The sequence below is a fragment of the Prionailurus viverrinus genome, chromosome D3 (assembly GCF_022837055.1).
Source record: "Prionailurus viverrinus isolate Anna chromosome D3, UM_Priviv_1.0, whole genome shotgun sequence".
Lineage (NCBI taxonomy): Eukaryota > Metazoa > Chordata > Mammalia > Carnivora > Felidae > Prionailurus > Prionailurus viverrinus.
The window spans coordinates 11,980,322-12,004,887 of NC_062572.1; the positions used below are offsets into that span (position 1 = coordinate 11,980,322).

Here is a 24,566-nt window from a genome sequence, read left to right on the forward strand (position 1 = left end):
AATTCCCAGCATGCTATTGTACAGCCTAGTTCAATGCCCCCTGATATTAAGTATAATGAAGAGTCTTGCGGCCCCCTGAGGTTACATCACTCAGGAAGGAAGCAAACGTGTGCACAAACAGGAAGGTTTGATCTTTCTCCATGAGTTGTCCCTCCCTCCCCACATTGCCCACCCCCCAGACCCCAGGCAGGGGGGAAAGGACGCAGCGGCCCCCGGGGTACCTTTGTCAGGTTTCACAGGCCACCATCCCGGTATGACTTCCCCCCAGGGCTCTCGAGACACCCCCCCCCCCAAGAAGCGTGCCCCACCTCACTCCCATGCAGCAGCCTGAGTGGGAAATGAAGGGTTGGTGACCCATGTTGAACACCACGGAGACTCCCCTCCATAGTCCTCACCTGTTCAGTGCGCTAAAGGCCTTGCACGTAACTTCTTGTGTGACGTACACAGACATCCCAAGAGCCAAGTATTACTGGTCCCATTTTATGAAAAGGGCCACAGAGGCTCCGAGAGTCCCAGTAGTCCACAGCTAATCAACGCGTCCGTCACATCATGGTGCTCCCCAACCACAATATTACACTGCCCCTTGGAACCAGGACCTTGACCGTGGAGGAGACAGCACTGGCTCCTCAGGCTCGTTTCAGAGGCCAATGGAGCATCGTCTAGACTGTTAAAATATTTCTTTGTTTTTACTTAAAAAAATTTTTTTAACGCTTATTCATTTTTGAGAGATGGAGAGAGACAGAGCCTGAGTGGGGGGCACAGAGAGAGAGAGAGGGAGACACCGAATCCAAAGCAGGCTCCAGGCTCCGAGCTGTCAGCACAGAGCCCGACGCGGGGCTCGAATCCACGAACCGTGAGATCATGACCTGAGCCGAAGTCAGATGCTTAACCAACTGAGCTACCCAGGTGCCTCATCTTCTAGACTTTTGAAAAAGAGTGTTGGGGCTCCTGGGTGGCTCAGTCGGTTAGCATCCAACTTCGGTTCAGGTCATGATTTCACGGTTCATGGGTTCGAGCCCCGTGTCGGGCTCTGTGCTGACAGCTTAGAGCCCAGAACCTGGATCCCGCTTCTGATTCTGTGTCTCCCACACTCTCTGTCTCTCTCTCTCTCAAAAATAAATAAACATGAAAAAGAGAGAGCGAGAGAGTGTTAACCTGTTCCTTCAATCAACACATGGCTGCCATGTGTCACATTATGGGGCACCTGGGTGGCTCAGTTGGTTGAGCGTCCAACTCTTGATTTCAGCTCAGGTCATGATCCCAGGGTCGTGAGATCAAGCCCCATGTCGGGCTCCATGCTGAGTGCACAGGGATTCTCCCTCCCTCTGACCCTCTCTCCTGCTCTCACTCTCTCTCTCTCTCTCTGAAAAAAAAAAGCCAATTACATTATCACATGAACAATTTATATACACACATATGTGTATACACATTTGTGAACTGTATTTAATTCCTGACTTAATTCGTCATGTATATGTACCTATATTCTTTACATATACTTACACATTTATACATATGTATGAAGAATCGGGTAAAAACCTAAATACATTATATATGTAATATATGTATACATATGTACATTATAAATATACATGAATCAGGTCAGAAAGAAATGACATAGTTACTATTCACTAGTCACTCTCTGTAGGAGCTCAGTAATGTATCCCTGACATTCTAATGAGCATTGTTGGAAATTCTGGGGCACCTGAGTGGCTCTCAGGTTGGGCATCTGACTTCAGCTCAGGTCATGATCTCGCAGTCTGTGGGTTCGAGCCCTGCATCGGGCTCTGTGCTGACAGCTCAGAACCTGGAGCCTGCTTCTGATTCTGTGTCTCCCTCTCTTTCTGCTTCTCCCCCACACTCGTGCACGCTCTCTCTCTCTCTCTCTCTCAGTCTTTCACTCTCAAAAATAGATAAGCATTAAAAAAAATTTTTAAGAATTGTTGGAAATTCTAACCATTCCACATCTCAAATTCTCCAGTTTGTTGCAAATGTTTTTCCCCTCAAAATAATACTATTCAAATTAAAGCAGCAATAACAACAACAACAACAACAGCAGCAACATAAATCATAAAAAGAACTTGACATGTCTGACGTAGCTCAGGCCAAGTTCAATGTTCATAGTTGCTGTCCAGTGAAATGTGAAGGAGTCAGAGGTTAGGGAGATTTAAGCATGGATTGCTCTGCAACCCTTATAATATAAATATTTCCAGAATGCCTACCCACTGAAGGCAGAATTACAAGATACTGGAAGGTATTCCATGTTCATGGAAACCAGCCCAGCTCGTATTTTGGTGACCTTGCCTAGACCAAGGCTGTGGACAGAGAGGTCACTATGGTGTCTCGTACACGCACAAGTGTACTTCTCACCACATTAGATGCTTCTTTGGTTCAGAGTAGCCATCAGAACTCGACATTCCTGCCAGATTGCTAGTGCTTTGAAGGCAAGTCTGTGCAGAACTGGACCGCAAAGACTCTGGGCTTCCTACAGGAATCTGGGAATCTCAGGCTACCACAGGGATTTCTGTTCACGCGGAGAGGCTTGGATTTTAGCTGGTCTCAGTAGCCAGGACCAACGCCACTAGGTGGGAGCCACTGGGAGCCTGACTGCAAGTGTGGGGTCTCATTTGTCTTCTGCAGCCTTTTCAAGGATGTAAATCTTTCTAGTCTCTCTTGACCTCCAATTTCAACTCCCTTCCGCTGATTGTCAAAACTTTGGAGCCCAACCGTGGGGAGAGGAAGAGAGCTTGAACCAAAAAATGTCCCTGGAAGTGTAAGGGCAGTGCAATGAAAATTTTTCTCGGTCAGACTCTACAGCACAGTTGTTTTAATTTTCACGCCATGGACCTCCCCCACCCCAGCCCCCTGCCAGAATACATAAGACTAAGCAGACTGTCGGCACTACAAACTGGTAAGGTCGTAGAGCAACTCAGACTCTCACACATCACTTTGGGAATGTAGATAGACGCTATCACTTTGGAAAGCCGCTCTTAGCAGAGTCTAATAAAGCTGAACCAATGTGTGCTCCCCGACCTAAAGATCCCACTCCTCGAGGTATGCTTTCCCCAAAACTGAGTGCTTAGGGACACCAAAAGACAGGCACAAGAATATTTACAGATGTAGGTGCCCTAAGCCCAGACTGGAAATAAATTAAATGTCCATTAGAAACAGAATGGAGGAACGCCTGGGTGTGGCTTGGTCAGTGGAGCATCTGACTCTTGATTCCGGCTCAGGTCATGATCTCACAGTTCGTGGGTTCGAACTCCCGAGTCGAGCTCTGCACTGAGAGTGTGGAGCCTGCTTGGGATTCTCTCCCTCTCTCTCTTTCTCTCTCTCTCTCTGTCTCCCTCCCTCTCTCTCTCTGCCCCTCCCCACCTCACACTCATGCATGCTCTCTCTCTCTCTCTCAAAATAAATAAATAAACTTCAAAAAAAAAAAACACAGAGTGGATAAATAGATACGGTACACTCGCGAAATAGATTACTACACAGCCACGAAAAAGCGCAAACTCCCGCTAAATGCAAAACTATGAACGAATTCACAGACATAATGTGACTGAAAGAAACCAGACACAAAAGAGAACATCCTGTGTGGTTCCGTTTGTGCGAACTTCACAAATAGACAACAGAATCGATGGTGATAGAAGTCTGAATAGTGGTCGCCTTTGTGGGGGGAGAATGGACCGGAAGGAAGTTTATGGGAGCCACGGAGGGTGCAGGAACTAAGTCTGGTGGTGTTTACACGGGTGTATACTTGGGGAAAGTCCCCCAGCTGCTCATGTAGCGTTTGAGCATTTTACTGTATATAAGTCATACTTCCAAACAAAGAAAAAGACACTATATGTTAGCCAACTTGGATTGAAATCAAATTTAATACGGAAAAAGAAAATGAAATACGCACGTTTACTCTGTGATAGGGACACATGTGTTTGCGAGCAAAGCACTTACTAAGAGACCAAGAGGAAGGGCACATTTTCTAGCTGGACCCAGCGTCCCACGTACAAATGGGGATGTTTTCCCCCCTCACCCAGGTCAGCAACACCCACCACGTCCCAATTCCGATGGGGCCCATGGGTCACATTGACCCCTTCATGCCCCAGTGTCCCCTGCCTGCCGCCCCCTCGTCTCGGAGCAGACCTTCCAAGTGCTTCCGCTGGAACTCGACAAGTGTCCCCTCCCGCCACAGGATCCCCAGCCAGAGAAAGCGCCTCCTGGTCATTGGTCACACTGTGCAAGGTTAATTGCTGGTCCCCCGGCAATAATTACGCCCACGGTCGGGACAGGACACAAAGCAACAAATTTCAACATCACGGGGCGGAGAGGGCGGGGGAGTCACAAAACCTTCCAAACAGAAAGTCTGGGTTCTTGCAGTTGGTGGCACGGTGACTGTGTCAAGGCTGTGACTACAGCAAGTGCCAAGGCCTCAGGTGAGGAAAGAGGGGCTGGACATCAAAGACCTAAAGGCCAGTGGTGTCTGCTCAGCCCCAGGCCATGGCTGCCCTGAGATCTGTCTGACTCTGGAAATTTCTCAGTTCCAGGCATGACTCCCAGCCCCTAGAGATGGCAGTCTTCTGGCTCATTCCTGGTTATTCCTGGCTGGGGGGCGGGGGGGGGGGGGGACAGCTCTAGCTTCTCCCCCTTCTCCGCCAGCTCCTGGGGAAAAAAGTGCCCACGATTATTAGTAGTCACTGTAGAGGTTTAGTATCTGCTTCGGTTTGCTTCAGAATAATCTGGATGGGGCTTTGTTTCGGTGGTGCCACAAGTCATCACAAGACTGGCCATGAATGAATCATTTATGACGTGTGGGCGGAAGGAGTCTCATGAGACCATTGTCTCTACTTTCGTGTTTGAAATTTTCCATATTAACAAGTTGTTTTTGTTTTTGTTTTTGTTTTAATGCTTTCAGCTCCCGGGATGCGTGCATGGCTCAGTCGGTTGAGCGTCCGACCTCGGCTCAGGTCATGATCTCACGGTCTGTGAGTTCGAGCTCTGCTTTGGGCTCTGTGCTGACAGCTCAGAGCCTGGAGCCTGCTTCGGATTCTGTGTCTCCCTCTCTCTCTCTCTCTCTGCCCCTCCCCATGCTCGTGCTCTCTCTCTCCTCTCCCTCTCTCTCAAAAATAAATAAACATACAAAATTTTTTTAAGTTAAAAAAGGTTTTAAAAAATGCTTTCATTGCCCTAGACTGCTCAAATGCAATAAACGATTTACTAAGCTGGAGAAGTAAAAAGCAAGAACATGAGTGAAATGAAGGTCCTTAAGAGGCATCTCGAGCGTCAGAGGGAGCAGAGGAAAACGAACAATCCACAAAGGCCAAAGCACGAGCCTGGCTTGGGAAGCTTCCTGAGCAGTGGTGGGAAGGGGTGGGTCCTGGCGGGGGAGAGCAAGCGTGTGCTCCCTGCCTCAGCCCCTGGGACAGAAAGGCAGGAAGGCTCCAGTGCAGGTTCTGGTGGGCTGGGTGCCACGGTCCGGAGACTGCCCCCGGTCAGGCTCCTTGGTTGCGGGCACAGGGTCCTACCGGGGGTCTGGGGTCTCCTGACCCACAGTCAGAAGTGCTCTCCTCACTTTTGCTGTCCTGGCGGACCACGAAGGGCCTGGGCTCTTGCATCAGACGCACTTTGGTTCACCTCCTTACCCTTCCTGTAGGTGCTGTGTGACCTTGGGCAAGTCACTGAGGCTTTCTGAGTCTCTCTCCTCACCTGTCAAAAGCACGTAAGAACAGACCTGAACTCCGTGGCTTGTTGGGAGGGTCTAGGAAGACCATCCTCCCCAAAGGGCCTCGTGTTGCAGGACATTTATATAGTACCGACAGCATACACTGTTTCGGGGGGTCTGAATGAACCCCTTACTGTTCGTAAACCTCGTGGAACGAGACAAAATCGTGTCGTTGCAAGAAAGGAGAGAGGGAGAACGTGTCTTCAGGGAGAAGGTCCCGTCATTCTCAAGGTGGTGAATGACCTTCACGAGGTCAAACATCATGGCTCTCCATCAGCACCGTCCAGCAAAACTCCTGGCAAGGATAGAAATGTTCGGTACCTGAGTTGCCCCCTGCTGTAGCCACTGGCCACATGTGTCGATTGAGGCTGGAGAACTGAATTTTTCATTCCATTTAGTGGCAAATAAAAGCACAGCTTTAGACAAACTTATTATGCTCACCTCCCAACTGCCCTCTACGAGAGGGTGAGAAAACTAAGGCTCAGAGTAAATAAGCAGGATGCCCCAGATCAGTCAGCTGATGGTCAAGGAGCAAGAAGTGGGAGTCCGGGACTGCTGACGTAGGCTTACGTTCTCTCTGCTACATTCTAGAAGCCTCAACACCGCCGGCATCTGCACATTGGCGTTGGGGGTGAGTCAGGATGAAGCACGGGGAGGCAGAGGAGGACACACACCCAGCTCCCCCATGTGCTAGGGGAGAAGAAGTTCAACTCTCCAGGAAGAGAATTGTCTCGGGTTGGGCTTTCCCAGAAGCAGCTCCCGAGACGAGGTTGTGAAGGCAAGTGGCTTATTTGAGAGGTAGCCCAGGAACCATGTGTAGGGAGTAGGGAAGTGAAAGAGGGAAGGGAGGGAACCCCAAACAGAGTGTGTTAAGGAGCAGGTGTTTACTGTGGGTGCTCCTGTTGAATCCTGGCAGGGCCGCTAAGAGATAGCATAGAAGGTACATCCGAGTTGGCCACCTACGGGGGGAGGAAGTTGGGGTATTTATACTCTAACTCTTGTTTGTCATTGACCAGGGGCTACTCTCCAGGGGGTCAGCTCCCCAGCACTTGAGGCATGGACATGGGCTGAGCCCGTCAGAGAAAACCCTCAGATGGAAAGTCCTTGCAGGCATATCTGTCCAGCAAGCACAGATCAGGGAGTACTGAGGCGACACAGTGAGGCACCCATAGCCTTTGCTACTGACATCAGAATCCAAGGGCAATCAGTGAAACAACCCAGATGCCTAAATATGGCCCAGAACTTACAGAGAAAGGATGTGTTACTTGTGACCCAAGTAACTTACTTAAAATTACGTACCCATTACTCCAAATAATCCATCCTTCAGAAACACTTCCCCACGCACGCGATGCTGTAGGGGGCAGCGTTGTTTATAACCAATGAAAAATGGGAACCACCTCAAAGCCCACCAACTGGGGATTTGTAAAATAAATTATGGCACAGCTACATTAGGAAACACTCAGGGGCGCCTGGGTGGCTCAGTCGGGGAAGTGTCCAACTTCGGCTCAGGTCATGATCTTGCAGACCGTGGGTTCGAGCTCTGCGTCAGGCGCTGTGCTGACGGCTCGGGGCCCGGAGCCTGCTTCGGATTCTGTGTCTCCCTCTCTCTCTCTGCCCCTCCCCCGCTCGCGCTCTGTCTCTATCTCTGTCTCATTCTCTCTCTCTCTAAAACAAATACACATTTAAAAAAATTTTAAAAATTAAAAAAAGGAAGCACTCAGTGGGTGTTTCAATGTGCTGTTGTAGAAAGATGTCCATGATACATCATTAAGGGAAGAGAAGAAAGTTGCAAGAAAATAAGGTTAGCATTTATCTAATGGTTTCTCTTTTAAAAAATACATAAAAGACGAAGAAGGCTACCGAGTGAGATTGTAGGAGAGGGCTTGGAGACTGTTTCTTCTGCGTATACTTTTGCCTTTGCACTTTTGTAATAAGTTCATATTATTTTCATAATAAAACCAAGGCAAAATTATATGTGTAATAAAAGCTCAACTTCCTGGCAGGACAAAGTCATAGCTACACAGACACTAGGAAGGGACATCCTCAAGGGCTAGCAGGGCTGGGCCAGGAAGTGACCAGGGCTCCCTTGAGCCATCCACTCGGCCAATGGCAGGGAGCCTTGGGGTCATCCCGCCAAAGTCGGGGAAAGCAGGTAGAACAAATTCTTGTATTGCCAAGTCACCAGCATTTGACAGTTGCCAGGCACATCCAGCTGCTTGCTTATCCTTGGTCTCCAGTTGTCCTTTCTCTTTATTTGGCAAGTATTCACTGAGCACCTGCTATGTGCCAGACCCTGATTCAGAAAGTAGGGTGATCCAGGGGAACAAGGAAGCACGCCTACCCTCAGGGAGCCTCCTCCCAAGACAAGGAGGGCCCACCAAGTACACACCGTAAAACCTTGGATTCTCTCTCTCCTCTGTCTCTCTCTCTCTCTCGCTGAGGGATAGAGGGTGATCGTCTGTCATGCTCGGATGCTCGGTCTCAGACCGCAGTGTTTGGCAGAAATCAGTGACGTTTGAGAACGTTGGAAGGTGCCCACAACTGGCACTGGTGTAATTTTTTGTCCCTTCAAAGCACCTACGGACAGTCCTTTGCTTTTGCAGACAAGAGGAAGCTTAGGAAGGCTCTGCTTCATTCTAGGTCAGGCTGCCTGCGGATATAGACCCTTTCCTCCGCCGCCTTATTACCTGTTACATTGAATACAGTATATGACCAGTTAATAGATACGGAACTGTAGTCAACATCCGTGCGAGCATATACAAGGGCCCCTGTGCAGAAAAAGATTCCACTGAGCCAGGAGACAGCGGTGATTCCGTTAGTGATCGTGAAAGTCGTCCTGCACAATAATCCCCCTCTCTCGTCTCCCTCACACCAACCTTGATGGTTTTCAAAGTTAAGCGCACGTGAATTTGTCTCTTTTTCTTTAATGTTGTATTTTCTTTATTATTCTGTATTATATTACAGTATTGTAATCATTTTATATTGTATTATATTATATATACATTTTATATGCATATACATATATACGTTGTGTATACATATACATTGTATATACATGTATATATATAGTTGTATACATGTATATATACATTTTATATGTATATACATATATACATTGTATATACATATACATTGTATATACATGTATATATATTTGTATATATGTATATATACATTTTATATGTATATACATATATACTGTATGTACATATACACTGTATATACATATACATTGTATATACATTTTATATGTATTATATTACAGTATTGTAATCATTTTTATATGAATATTTTGGGGTTGTGGAATGAATCATCTGAGTTTCCATTATTCCCTACAGGGAAACTCGCTTTCCTATACAAGTGTTTTGATTTTTTTTTTTTTTTTTTTAAACCAGGCTCTGAGCTGTCAGCACAGAGCCCGACGCGGGGCTCGAACTCACGGACCGCGAGATCATGACCTGAGCCGAAGTCGGCCGCTTAACCGACTGAGCCACCCAGGTGCCCCTTGATTATTTTTTTAATGTTTATTTATTTTTGAAGGAGAGAGAGAGAGAGAGAGACAGAGTATGAGTGGGGGAGGGGCAGAGAGAGAGGGAGACACAGAATCCGAAGCAGGCTCCAGGCTCTGAGGTATCAACACAGAGCCCCGAACCCACGAATCAAGGTTTTACTCTATTTGCACAGTTATTTAATTGATGTGTTAAGTGCCATGAAGAAGTGCAGGGGGCGACAAGGATGCATCATACGGTGACCGATTGCATGAAACACGGAGAAAAGAAATCCCCTTCCACATGAGTCTTTGTAGCTGCTCTTTTGAGAACAAAGTGAACTTTGTTAACTATAGTAAGCTACAAAGTTCCAAATGAAATAAATTTCGGTGAGCTCCCCACCCCCCGGGCTGACAGGCATATGCTAGCTTGCTGTCCAAAGTAGAACAACTACATGATTCACTATAAGTCCTTGAATGCCTCCAGTGACGGGGAGCTCATTATCTATCCAGGAAGTCCATTTTCAGTTCTTGAGGCTCTAACCATTAGAAAGCTCTTTCTTCTTCTGATTGCTTCGTTTCCACCCGGTCCAACCCTCGGCTGCAATGGAAAAGCCCCCACCCCTTTGAAGCAAGCTTTTGTCTCTCACCAGCTTTTAATTTTTAGGGCTTTACAGTAGGTGCCTTGGCAGGAGGGGTGGGTGTGGGCCAAGGTGTCGTCTGTGAGCCCTGTTCATCATGCCTTTGGGAGGCACAAACAGTTAAACCTCAGGCTTCACCTCCCTGGCACCAGGTGCCCATCCAGTCTCGGCCTTTTATCACCTTCTCTACAGTGGCTTCTGTTGGCTGGCTCCGTGGATTTAGTGTTTCCCGCTGGGTCACACTAGGCCTCTGTGCTGAGGGGACAATCACTGCCGTGAAGGGAGGGTGCGGCGTTATATTTGAAAGCGGGAGCCACACTGCCTGGGTGTGAATCGTGGAAGTCCTACTGACATGCTGTGTGACAGTGAGGGAGTTGTTTACCCTCTCTGAGCACAGTCCCCTCATCTCTAAAATAGAAATAATACGGGGCGCCTGAGTGGCTCAGTCCTCTCTTTGATCTCGGCTCAGGTCATGAGCTCACGATTCGTGGGACTGAGTCCCGGGGGGGCTCTGCGCTGACAGCCCAGAGCCTGCTTGGGAGTCTCTCTCTCTCTCTGCCCCTCCTCCCCCCTCCCCCAAATTAATACATAAATAGATAAATAAAAGAAAAAATAAAATAGAAATAATAACACCACCCACATGATAGGGGTTGTTATGAGGACTGAAGGGAACAGAACACCACGAAGTGCTCAGGAGGTGGTGTCTCTTCCCTGACAGCAGCTCAAGAAATAGGAGTTGTAATTATAATGAGCTGTTTATTGAACACCTACTACATACCAGGAACTTTTCATACAGCCTTCGTAGTTTTTTCAACTTCTTCCCAAAATAAGCGTTACGTATTCCTGTCTCAGATTAGAAAATGTATATGGAAGGCTCAGAGAGAGAGAGAGAGAGAGAGAGAGAGAGACAGATCTTAGGACTTGTGCTTTCTTTAGCACTCACTAGGCAAGGCCCTTGGTACTTTCCCCCAAAGGCCATGGTGATATTTATGGTCCCACACTCTTCCAGAGCCTTAGCACCCCGCCATCAAGAGGTAGAACAGTTTCCCCTCCCCTTGAACCTGAGAAGACTTCTGTGGCTGCTCACTAAAGACGAGATGGTTTCTGCTTGGGCTTTCTCTCTTTCGGGACACGCGCTATTAAAACCCAGCTGTGGGGCATCGGTTAAGCGTCCGACTTCGGCTCAGGTCACGATCTCGTGGTTCGTGAGTTCGAGCCCCTCATCGGGCTCTGTGCTGACAGCTGGGAGCCTGGAGCCTGCTTCGGATTGTGTCTCCCTCTCTCTCTGCCCCTCCCCTGCTCTCTCTCTCTCTCTCTCAAAAATAAACATTAAAAATAATAAAAAATTAAAAATTAAAAAAAAAAAAGCAGCTGCCATGTTGTAAGGAAGCCCAAGACACAGAGAGGACACAGGTAGGTGTGTTGGCCAATGGCTTCAGTTAAGGCACCAGCCTGAGCGAATTAAGCGTTGCTGCTTTAAGGCACTAAATATGTGTGTGTGTGTGTGTGTGTGTGTGTGTGTGTTTAAACTTACATCCAAATTCATTAGCATATAGTGCAACAATGATTTCAGGAGTAGATTCCAGGGATTCACCCCTACATAGAACACCCAGTGCTCATCCCAACAAGTGTCCTCCTGGATGCCCCTTGTCCAATTAGCCCATCCCCCCCCCCCCACAGCCCCTCCAGCAACTCTCAGTTTGTCCTCTATATTTAAGAGTCTCTTACGTTTTGTCCCCCTCCCTGTTTTCATATTCTTTTTGCTTCCCTTCCCTTATGGTATCTTAAATTCCTCATATGAGTGAAGTCATATGATTTTTGTCTTTCTCTGGCTAATTTCACTCAGCATAATACCCTCCAGTTCCATCCACGTAGTTGCCAATGGCAAGATTTCATTCTTTTTGATTGCTGAGTAATACTCCATTGTGTATATATAGCACATCTTTATCCATTCATCCCTCGAGGGACATTTGGGCTCTTTCCATACTTTGGCTCTTGTCGATAGTGTTGCTATAAACATGGGGGGGTGCATGTGCCCCTTCAAAACAGCACACCTGTATCCCTTGGACAAATACCGAGTAGTGTCATTGCTGTAGGGCAGTTCTATTTTTAATTTGTTGAGGAACCTCCATACTGTTTTCCAGAGTGCCTGCACCAGCTTACATTCCCACCAGAAGGCACTTAATGTCAACCTTTGCCCCAAAGCCATAGATGCCCGGAACATAAGATGTCAAAGCATGTGGCAAAGAGACTGTCTAATGTAATCTTTAACCAACAGCCACGCAAGGCAGGAGTCCTTGTTACGATGCAGGGTAAGTAAGACTTGAAGACGTGAGATGATTTGACCCAAGTCACATGGCTAGGAAGGGGAGAAGCCAGAATCTCTACCCACGTCTCTCGCTGCAGAATCCCCGTGCTTTGGATAAGGAACACCTACCCAAGACAAGGCCGGGAAGAACCAAAATTATGTAGTGGCTGTCAGCGCCGGGGCACCTGAAGGAGAGTCCCCCAAATTCATTCAGCATGCTTGCAATTTCACTTTATTAAGACCTTTACTTTCCCAAATAAGGACCCAGCATGGAGCACCTTGCAAAGTATCCCTCCACAAGGGGGCTCCTTCATGTCCTGCCTCCCACCGTTGTGCTCCAGGGAGAGGCCCAAGATTGTGGGGATGGGCCACACTGAGGGTGGGAAGTTTTTTTGACAGCCTACGTTTTATGGGAACACCCTCCTCCCTGGAATATTTTTTTTTAATGTTTATTTATTTTTGAGAGAGAGAGAGAGAAACAGAATGTGCGCAGGGGAGGGGCAGAGAGAGAGAGAGAGAGAGAGAGAGAGACAGAATCCGAAGCAGTCTCCAGGCTCTGAGCTGTCAGCACAGAGCCCGATGTAGGGCTCGAACTCATCTGAGCCCAAGTCGGAAGCTTAACCAACTGAGCCACCCAGGCGCCCCTCTCCCTAGGGATACATAGCTGATTACATTGAGCCGCTATATACATGGAAGGAACCTAGACTGAGGTTTATGATGGGAAATTCAAGCACAGTATTTCCTCCAACCCACCCCCTCCATTGAATCCTGGTCGCAGCCCCCAATGCCGCCCCCAAAACACCCTCACGAGGTAGAGTATTATTGAAGAATTCGCGAACAATGATGGAGAATTTCCACGTGCCACAATTTAGCCTGTATCGTTATCATGCCCAATGTTTGGATGAGAAAACGGAGGTTCAGAGAGGCCAGTGATGTGACCTAGGTCAGCGAACTATCAAGTAAAAAGGGTGGGAGGTGAACACGTTTCTGTCTGATCTGAACGCTGCTGCTCTTTACAAGGGCAACGTGGACCCCCTATAGATGGGGGAGGGGAGGGCGCCCGGGGTGGGGGGGTGGGGGATAGGAAAAACAAGACGACAGAAAGTCAAGACACATCTGACTTTACAACTCTAAAGAATAAGAAACAGGGGCGCCTGGCTGGCTCAGTTGGTTAAGAGTCCGACTTCGGCTCAGGTCGTGATAGTGTGGTTCAAGGGTTCGAGCCCCCGGGTCTGGCTCTGGGCTGACAGCTCGGAGCCTGGAACCCGCTTCGGATTCTGTGTCTCCCTCTCTCAGCCCCTCCCCCGCTCATGCTCTGTTCACCCTCAAAAATAACAAACATTTAAAAAAAAGGGAAATCACTTAAAAAAAAAAAAAAGAATAAGAAACACGATAATAATGATGTCAGCTGCATTATTAAGCGGCTCCTTGCACCTGGGAGGAATCCAAAAAGCATTCACAGGGAGGACGGCAGTTGAGTCATGAAGAGTCAGCTCAGGCTGTCATAGCAAAATACCCTAGACCGGGTGGCTAAAATAACTGACATTTCTTTCTTGAAGTTCTGGAGGTTGGTGAGTCCAAGATCAAGGGGCCAGAAGATTAAGAACTTGGCCTTCCACCTGGTTTGTAGATGGGCACCTCCATGCACATGCTTCTGGGTGTGTGTGCATGGGGAGCGAGAGAGCGCTCTGCCTTCTTGCAAGAAGGCGGTCCCCATCCTAAAGGTCCTACCCTCATACCTCATCTAAACCTAGTCACCCCCCAATAACCATCACCTTAGGTGTTAGGGCTTCAGAACTCGTACTGGGGGTGTGGGAAGGGACACAAAATTTCAGCTCATCACAAAGACCATGCCACCATATAAGCCAGCCATAATGATCAGTGTTGGAATACTGATCACATAATTGTATTGATAATATGTTGCCAAACAATATTATTTCTGTACGTACACTGGTGACGACCCTTTCGGGTTGTCAACGACAGAATCTTCACAAACTAGCTTAGGAAACAAGGAGGGGGCGCCTGGGTGGCTCAGTCGGTTGAGCACTGGCCTTCGGCTCAGATCGTGATCTCACAGTTAGTGACTTTGAGCCCCGCGTCAGGCTCACTGCTGTCAGCACGAAATCCGCTTACGATCTCGAGTTTTCTCAGAGATCTTGGAGCCTGAATGAATACGCACCTGTGGTCAGCATGGTGTCCCCGTTCCCCGCATCCCTCCCTCTCTCTGCCTCTCCTCTTCTCATGCTCTCTCTCTCTCTCAAAAGCAAACAAAAACGGGGCGGGGAGGGGGGGATGGAATTCACTGGTTCGTACTGGGAAGAGAAAAAAGTAAACACAGATCCAAACAATATTAACCAGTCTCAAGTCCTTTCTACCTCTATTAAACTCTGCATTGGTGTCATTGCCGTGTGCTTTAGCTGTTCTCCTCCCGGGCACTGCAAGGCCCCAGACAGCTTCAGGCTGGTATCACCCCCACTCTCCGGAACTAAAAGAAACTTTTTTTTCCTCCAGCATTTAGAGCCACAATGCCAGGGAAGAATCTGATTGGTTAGGCTTGGGTTTTATGCCCGCCCCCCGCCTCACTCCAGCCAATCATTGAGGCCCGGAAATGGGAAGAGGTGATTGGCCAGATGTGGGCCACGTGCCCGCCTCATCCCCCGTAACACCCAATAAAACAGCCTCCCTCCTAAGGTCGCGGTGAGAGCCTCAAATGAGTTGGTATTTTTGAGCGTTTGGACGGATGCTTGGCAGATATGAAGCATGCGACGAATGCCATTAGTCGTCAGTGTGACTCCTTTCACTTCCTCGGGAGAGCTCGAGCTTCCGGATTGCCGAAACCGGGCCTCATCTACCCGTATGATCAACAAAACTGCCCCTCGTGCAGACACCAGCCTATTTGCTGCCTCGTGATAAGAGTGAAAAGCTGGGGGGTGTGTGTGTGTGTGTGTGTGTGTTTGTCCCCACTTTAGAAGGGAAGGAAACTGGGAGGCTCAGCATCTGGTTCAGGGCTAGGATCACTGGTTACCAATCAGTAAGGAGCTCTTGAAAGAATGTTTCTGACCCCGGAGGAAATAAGAGTCCCGGAGAGCCAAGGGATGTGCCTGCATCCTGTCACTTTAAGAGCCAGGACCTGACTCCAGGACCCTGACTCTTTGGTACTACCTGGACGATCAGATTAGATAGCTCTAATTTGTCGACTGCTCCTTATAGGCCAACCCCAGGGGCTGGACTCCTTTCCAATGGAGTTTGACTTCTGGCATCGGCGAGCCACACGATCTTGGGTTAACCTCTCTGAGCCCTAATTGCTTCTCCAAGTCGTGAGGATAATCACCGCGTTGCAAAGCTTGGGCTGACAGTGCGTGTGATTCCGAGTTCGGGGTCCTTGGAAATATTTAGATCGTTTGTTGCCTGAAGGTTGTGACCTCAAAGACAACCGGCCCCTGCCAGGGGACTGACCCGGTGAGCAATGAAAGGGCGTTGCCACCAGGGGGCAGCAGAGCTCCAGCAGAAACTGCAGACCTCCTCCCCGCCCCCCAACCCCAATTGTGGGCGCGCCCCTTTGGGGGAACCTCCATCATCTAACCAGCTTTGCAGCTTGCCTGCTTTGGTCAGACAAAGAGATTTGCAGTTGCCTCTTGCTTTAAGCAAACCCAGCCGTTTAAGGGCCTCGGACTTCTGGAATTAGGTAAAGATGGCTGTTTGACTTTGGATCAATTCTAACCTTTCTAAGCTCCTTCATCTTTAAAATATAGGTAATGACAGCGACTACCCCCCGTGGCATTATTGTAAAAATGAAGCGAAATCTCAAGTAAAGCACTGCAGGGAAAGCGTAAGAATCCAAAAACAACAAATAGTTGTTAAAAAACAGACAAGCACGGACCATAGTTGACTATATTGTACAGTCATATTTGAAAAGTTGTGGAGAGCTTAAAAGTCCTCCGCGCGCGCGCGCGCACACACACACAATTGTAACTGTGCGAGGCGATGGATGGTAACTCGGCTTCCTGCGGTAACTATGTCACTGTATAGACATGTGTCCAACCATTATGCTGTGTGCCTGCAACTAATACAGTGGGACGTGTCAATTAATCTCAATAAAACTCACTAAAAACTACCCCAGTAAAAACTAAAAATGAAGCCCGCGTGGAACATTTTGATGGAAAAGTTTTCGCACTTCGGAAAATCGGTTTGTTTACGCGGAAGAAGCTACTGGAACCTAGACGCAAAAGTCTATGGCACAAGGATGTTCAGTGCGGTGTGGTTTATAGTGGCAGCAAAAACAGAAGAATTAAGTCCAACGATAGGGGAAAACCAATCCAAAGGAGCTGATTAGACACACTAGAGAGTATTCATATCAAGGACGCTAAGCAGTCGTTAAGCAGGATATAGATAGCCTTGATCGTAACGCTGAGGTAAAGAGAGGACAATATATTGAATTATTATCATTATGAGTCAGCAAGTGCACAATGTCGTGCATGCAAAATTCCATGCGTGCGCACGCACGCATAGATGTGAATTCTTAAGGGGTAGTGTAGGAAATTTATCAGATAGAAACAGTGGTTACTTTTGAGGTCAATTTTGGCTTTTTATTTGGAAAAAAAAACTCAACAAAGTTGAAGAGACAGCCTATGGAATGGGACAAAGTATTTGCAAACCATACATCTAAGAAGAGGTTACTATCCAAAATATATATATATATATATATATATATATATATATATATAAAGCAACCCCCTCCTGCAACTCAATACAAATAAATACATAATCCGATTTTAAAATGGGCAGAAGACTCACATCCGCAGCTTTCCAAAGAAGACTTGACCAGGGCCTGTGGGTCCATGGAAAGGTCCTCAACATCACTCATCATCAGGGAATTGCAAATCAAAACCACAGTGAGATGTCTCTTCATAGTTGCTAGGACACCTGTTATCAAAGATAAAAGCAAGTGTCCGTGAGAGTGTGGAATAAAGAAAACCCTCCTGCCCTCTTGGTGGGAATGCAGATTGGTGCAGCCACCAAGGAAAAGAGGGTCAAGCTTCCTCAAAAAGTTTGGAAAAGATGGGGCGCCTGGGTGGCTCAGTCAGTTAAGCATCCGAGCTCGACTCAGGTCATGATCTCGTGGCTTGTGAGTTCGAGCCCCCCGTCGGGCTCTGTGGTAACAGCTCAGAGCCCGGAGCCTGCTTCGGATTCTGCCTCTCCCTCTCTCTCTTCCCCTCCCCCGCTTGTGCTCTGTCTCTCTTTCAAAAATAAGTACACATTAAAACAAAATTTTTTTGTAATTAAGACCAGAACTACCATAAGATTCAGCAATCCCACTTCTGGGTATGTGTCTGAAGGAAAAGTCACTGTCTCCCAGACAGAACTGCACCCCAGTCCCCTGCATGTAGCATTACGTTCCCAAGATACAGAAACAACTCAAGTGTCCACCATTAACAGATGAATGGATAACGGAAATGTATTTGCATACAATGGAACACAATGTAGCCGTCCAAAAGGAAGGACATTCTGCCGTTTGCCACAAGGGCGGATGGACCTTGAGGGCATTGTGCTAAATGAGGCAAGGCAGAGAGAAAAAGAAAAACACTATATGATCTCACTTAGACATGGAATGTAAAAGAAAGGTCAAAAAAAAAACACCACAAACAACCCACGATAGACACAGAGAGTAGGGGGGTGGTTACCAGGGGCTGGGGGAAGGGGAAATGCAGACATACTGGTCAAAGGGCACAAACTTCCAGTTACAAGATGAGTCCGTTCTGGAGATGAAACGCACAGAATGGTGACCATAGCTCACGATCGTGTCTTGAATACTTCGGAGTTGCTGAGTGAGTAGATCTGCAATGCTCTCACCACACACACACACACACACACACACACACAAATATATCTGTAAACGGTGATCATTTTTATTTTCCTTTTTATGCGTCTAGAATTCTGATTTTTTTCTGCCTGAGGTGGTAAAAAGCATCCTCACAATTTGAAGGGGCCACACAGGTATGTCCTTTGGGGGAAAAATGATAAAATACAACTCAGAGAGGCAGTGAGTTCCCTGTTGTTGGAAAAAGTAGAGACCAAAGGTGATCACCAGGCCCTGGTCCTGCCCACCCAGCTACCCAGGAGAGCCTCCGTTCTCCCTTTCTGGAGCTACCGGGGTGGGGGGGGGGGGGCGGGGGGGTCGAGGGATCTCAGCAGGGAAGATGTTTCTTGGCTGAGTCACCGCAGGAGCCCATATGCTGTGCCAGCCTCACTCCTCTGGGGACTGGGGACCTTTCAGTTCCTGCCTGCATTCTCTTACCTGCTTCGCATGTTCGTGGAGAGACCCTCGGTCAACCTGAGATTACGGACTAGAAGTCCTCTTCTAAGGTACCTGTTTTGAGAGGTTGAGATAGGCTATAGAAGAAAACGCCTGTACCCCTAATTCCCCCCCAGGAGACCAAGGGCGAAGGCAGTACGGCCACTTCAGAGGGCGGTGTGTTGAGTAGATAGGTCACCCTGCCTCCCAACGCCTCGTCCTGGGTTGTTTCCTGGAGAAACTCAGGGGCACATGCACCAGGGGACACGGCCAAGAAGGTCGTTCCCACATAACGTGCATGAAGGCTCCAAACGCGAAACGGACCAGATGCCCAGCGACGGAGGAACGGATAAAGGGCAGCACGTCCACACAATGAGTTTCTACGCCCAAAGGGAAGAGGGGACGTCCGGCCACCTGCAACCACGCGGGGGGACCTCACAGGCGGCATGTCGCAGGGAAGAAGCCAGACCCAAGAAACTCACGGGGCCCGATTCCACGCGCATGAAACTCAAAGGCCAAGGAAGCTCCATTAAGCCATATGCTTAGGGACCCTTACACGGGAGTTCAAACTACGGAGGAAAGCAAGAAATGATCATCTCAAAAGCCAGAGCAGTCGTTCCTTGCAGGGGGGAAGAGGGGTCCTGGGGGAAATTTGGGGTGCTGGGTCCCGCGTGCTGCTAACACCGATGCTCACTTTGTAAATATCGGTTCAAGCGTGCGTATCCCAAGCAGCTATGTTTCACAGAACAAACCCCAAAACAAAACAAAACTTGTGAAAGACTTGAAGCATCCCGTGGAGCATGATGGTGCCTGCGACACCCCCAGAAAAGTGTTTCGCATGTGGGGCTTTCCCACTAATTGCCAGCTACCAGAAACAGCACTGCGGAGTCCTTGTAAGAAGCCCCATGAATGAGGAAGCTACTGTTCCTGTCCTCAAGGAGTTTAACATCGGGAGGGGCTGACAGTCAACAGGGGAGGCACCACAGTGTCCCGTGATGGCACTTATGCCGGGCAAGTTCAAAGGGCTGGGACACTAACTACCTTGAAGAAGAGGCAGCCAAACGAGAAAAAAAGAGCCAGTGGGCTGAATCCGAGGAGAGAGAAAACCGAGCATGTGGCAGGCAGGGAGAACAGAAGGTACAAAGTCTCAGGGACAGGGTGCGTGACAGAGCGGGCAGGTCATTTGATAAGGCTGGACCATGGACTATGGGCTGTAGTGAAGGAGTGACACGAGAGGCCCCCCAGAAGGCAGGGCCCAGAGCAGGAAGTGTTTGATGCTCAGGCAATGGGGAGCCAAGGCAGGATATAGAGCAGGGGTGCCAGATTGGCTTAGGAGCAAGAGGAAGCAGATCAAATGCTGCTAAGTGATTCAGATGAGAGACGACAGAGGCCTGGTTTAAGGCCATTCAAGTAGACGTGGAAGAAGGGAATATGGCAAAGGAAGAGAGTTGAGAATTCACAGGAAAGCGGGTTGAGAATTCACACATTTACAGACTCCGCGGGGGCAGGAGGAGCTCACCTGCCGGTCCGCGGACCACACTTTGAGTAGCGGCAAAGTTCTGCGTGATCTGGGGCGGGCCGTGTTGTTTCCTGAAGGTGTCTTGAGTATAACTAAACTGGATTTACACCCTGGTGCTTTTCTACCCGCTCGCGGCCTTGGCTGTCTCCTTGCCACGTTCATCCTGTTTTCCCACCTGTAAAGGGGCCCAAAGCTCAGATCTCGGTGGGGCTCTGCTGGTGGTTGAGCAAAGCCATCAGCACTTGACCGACGGGGCTCTGGTGTTTGATGGGTCCGCTCTTAATGTCCAATCCCCTGGCTGCTTCTCTGGGGCCCCAGGGGGCTCCACCAGGGTTGATGAACAGGGGACAGCAGATTCGTCACCACACTGACAACCAGGGAAAGAAAATATCACCACGTTGACCCCAAAGACAAAACATGAACTCGTGAGATTTTTGACAGTTGGGGCATTCTCTGGGAGTTCTGTTCCAGGAGTGCACATGTACCTCTATAAAGTCTGAGCCTCGGCTCTGAGCCTGGGGCCACACAGCCTTCCCCGAATCTTACCCAGGAACAACCTCTGGCGACATTTGGCTGTATTTTTCCCCCACGTCTTTGTGTGGCTAGTCTTTAAATTTTTTTTTTTTTACATTTATTTATTTTTGAAAGCGAGACAGGGCACGAGTGGGGTAGGGGTAGAGAGAGAGGGAGACACGGAATCCGAAGCAGGCTCCGGGCTCTGAGCTGTCAGCACAGAGCCCGACGCGGGGCTCGAACTCACGAACCGTGAGATCATGACCTGAGCCAAAGTCGGACGCTTAACCGACTGAGCCTCCCAGGTGCCCCCCCCGCTTTTTTTTTTACATTTATTTATTTTTGAGACAGTGTGTCGTCTTTTAAAAATTAATTCGGTTGCATATTGTGTATTCAGCCTCACTGAATATTATTGTTTGTTTGTTTTAGGTTATAGAAATACTTGTTTTTGTTTTTTTTTTTTAATTCAAAGAACACACTAAAATATACAGGTGAAAGAGAAAACTCCCTGTTCCCTGACCCTCCTTGCCCAGATGTCCTCACTGGCTACTCCCGTGTATTTTTCTTTCCATTTGCCAGACAGGTATTTGCACCTATTCTGTGCCAAGCCCTGTCCTTGGCTTTGGGATCAAAGATGTGTTAGGGAGATAAGAATCACAGGTCCCTTGCCCGTCGGAATGAGCCAAGGGGGGGGGGGAGGGGCCAGACAAGGCCACGACTTGACCTTAAACCCAGAGACATGGAGTCAGTGTAGCAAGGATGAAAATAAGACAAACGTGTTTTGCTGCATTATAAGTAAGAGGGAGCCCATCCATCCGTGGATCCAGAGTTCCTAGAGAAGGTGAAAGGGAAATAAAATGTTGACAGGGTTCCAGCTCATGAACTGGCTCCAGATTCAACCAGTGGTTGGTTCATCCCAGCCGAGAGCGTTGGGATCACACACGGCACCTTGGGAATGAGATCTCAGCCTACAACAGCAGTTCTGATTTTTCTTTTTTTCCTTTTCTTTCTTTCTTTTTTTTTCTTTTTTTTTTTTTTTTTTTTTTTTTTTGGCGCAGAAGGACTCTAGCCCCCACCGCCGCCATCCCAGGGGACATTTGGCTGTGTCTGGACACGTTTTCGGCTCTCACAAATGAGGGAAGAGGGTGTTACCGCTGGCATCTGGTGGGCGGAGGCCATGGGCACTGCTCAACATCCTACAATGCCCAAGACAGCCCCACACAGAGAATGATCTGGTCCAAAATGCTCAGAGCACCAGGACTGACAAACCCTGGCCTGAACAGGTAAGTTAGGAGGCGAGGCGGGGTGCTCAGATCCTAGATAGGCCACTTGGTCGCTCAGGCGTCTCGAGAAAACCTTCACCTCTTTAAACCTCAGTTTCCCACTCTGTATAATGGGAGGCAATACCAGTACCTACTTCCTGGGCTTGTAAGAAAGATGAACTATGTGAGGAAGCACTTAGTCCCTGGCACATAGTAGGCACTTGATGAACAGGAGTTAACACACACACACACACACACACACACACACACAAGTGAAAGTGATGGGCATGTGGATTACAGAGACAAAAGCGGAATCCTCAAATGCCCCGAGAAGAGTCTAGGCTTCTCTTCTGTTTGCACGTCTGGAGCCTTGAAGGTGTTTAAACATTCGCAGAATTTTACATTCGAGATAATTCACCCCAATTTGAAAAAGATCTTCTTCAACACACAGCACTGTTACTCTTAGGACACTGAAACGTGCAAGGGTTTTAACAACAAGACACGTTATTGCTTTTGCAGTGAAGGATAACATTTGCGGGGTGCCTGGGTGGCTCAGCTGGCTAAGCGTCCGACTCATGATCTGGGCTCAGGTCATGATCTCAAGGTTCGTGGGTTCGAGCCCCACATAGGGCTTTTCACTGACAGCATGGAGCCTGCTTGGGATTCTGTCTCCTCTCTTTCTCTCTCTCTGTCCCTCCTCCCGCTCGTGCTCTCCCTCTCTGGAAAAAAAAAATATAGAGAGAGAGAGAGAGAGAGAGGGAGAGAGAGAGAGAGAGAGAGATAATTTGGAAAATGTCCAATTATGGGAAAAATCTTTAAATGGCCAAACAAAAGAATGCATTCAAGCGAAATGCGAACCAAAGATAAACAAACCTCTAAAGATGATTTACTTATCTTTCAAAAAGTCTTTCGGCCACAGCTAAGGAAATCAATCCTTGAATAATTCAGTGACAACACGCACACATATTAACTCTAATGGCTGCTTGTAACTGATTTCCAAGAAAAATACGGAGCTATGCTTCTGTGGTTTTTCTCCACCGGGCACTGAACCCATGGCTCATTCATTCACGCGCTGATCGTGGCAAAACTGACCGCATTACCGTGTAAGAAAAAGATCCAGAGGGTTTTGCTGTGGGATACGTCCTCGGTAGCAAAAGAAGAAAGGTGTGCATCCATATTTCTCAAGCAAACTGCTTCGGGGGGGGTCTCAAATTGGATTTGTCCAACGTAAGCCATCGTCGGTGCACATGAACCACCAGGGACCTTACCCTTCAAGCCTTCTCCTTCTGGAGATCTCTCCGGAATCTTTGACCAGATGCCACTGCCAAAGAGGCCGGGGAAAATACCACGGTCCCCGGAGTCCTTGTCACCCGCAAATAGCTTGGGACCGGTTTTAGTTTAGAACAAGCAAAAGGTGAACAGATCTTTCCTGAAAGTCCGGGCATCTAACAGCAGATTTTTTACATTTTTTGATGTTTATTTATTATTTTAGAAGGAGAGAGAGACAGAGCATGAGTGGGAGAGGCAGAGAGAGAGGGAGACACAGAATCGGAAGCAGGCTCCAGGCTTCTGAGCTGTCAGCACAGAACCCCATGTGGGGCTCGAACTCACGAGCCGAGCTGTGAGACCATGACCTGAGCCGAAGTCGGACGCTCAACCGACTGAGCCACCCAGGTGCCCCTCGGCCCCAGATTTTAAGTAGAGGACAGTTTGGGGATGGGGAGGGGAGATGTCACAAAGAACATTAAGCACCAGAAGTTGGAACCCATTGGGGAAGTTCTGGGTGTCCTTGGGTATGTCACTTAACCTCTCTGAACCTCAGTATCTCCCTCTATCAAATGGGTCTATTGTCAGCCCTGGCAGGCTGTTGTGAAAGTATAGAGAGACAAAGGAAGCTGGAGAGTTCTGGAAAATGCCCAGTACCTGCTCTTGTAAGAGGTGATCTCTGTTACACCTTCTACCCACATGGCCCCCCGGGCAGGCCATTTAGGCTTCTCAGCCCCTTATCAGCCGGAATGCTGGGAACACCCAAAATAAGAGCTAGTTGGGGCTTGTCTCCACGAGCACAGCTTAACTGGCTTTTGAGGTTTGGGACAACTGGCTGATTCTCCGATTCTATCTTGATTCTGTCTCTGAAAGGGTTGGTGAGAGGCCGAGATTAGCTATCTGGAGCCCTCTCTCCCTCTCAGCATATGCACATACTAGAGATCGGAAAACAACCCAAATCAGATAGTCTCCTGTCCACACCCAGAAAATGTGCGTCCCGGGGAGAAATCGAGAGAAACCAAAGAGACCTGGAACATTTCTCAAGAGATGCCCAGTCCTGAGGGGCAGAGCCCCTGAGAGGCTGGGAGGAGGGGGGAGGGTTCCAGAATCCTAAGCAGGGTATTATTGCTTAGGGAAGGAAAGGTGTAGATGAACAAGGCTGGCCTTTACCGAAGACGTGCCTCTCGGGAGGGCGATCTTGTGGTCTCCTGGAAAATTCGACTCTCGGATGGCCCGTTCAACCCCACCGCCACCCCCCACCGCCCCACTAACAACAACCAAAATCACGGATGGCAACCCTGCATTTCCTTTGAGTGGTAATTCTGTGCAACACATTGTTCTTTCAATATATTTGATCACTTTATCCTCACTGAAACTGCTGCCCCGGGAGAGCGTTAATATCTTCAGCGTATGTATAGATGAGGAAAGTGGGTAATTGACTCCCGGAGATTATGGGGAGCCCTTGTAGGCAGGAAGGAGAAAGGGAAGCTAGAATGGATTTTCTGGGATGTGAATTTGACTTTGGGGTGCTGGATGGACGAAGGGGGAGGGGACAGGGGACCAGAGTC

General features: G+C 48.5%; 1 long non-coding RNA gene across 1 annotated transcript; it reads left to right on the forward strand.

Moving 5' to 3' along the window:
* The first annotated feature begins 21,271 nt into the window (after window positions 1-21,271).
* LOC125149552 (uncharacterized) lies at window positions 21,272-24,266 on the forward strand. The gene is made up of 2 exons (XR_007145964.1): window positions 21,272-21,753; window positions 24,132-24,266. It is a non-coding gene; the product is annotated as an uncharacterized LOC125149552 (long non-coding RNA).
* The last annotated feature ends 300 nt before the right edge of the window (window positions 24,267-24,566 follow it).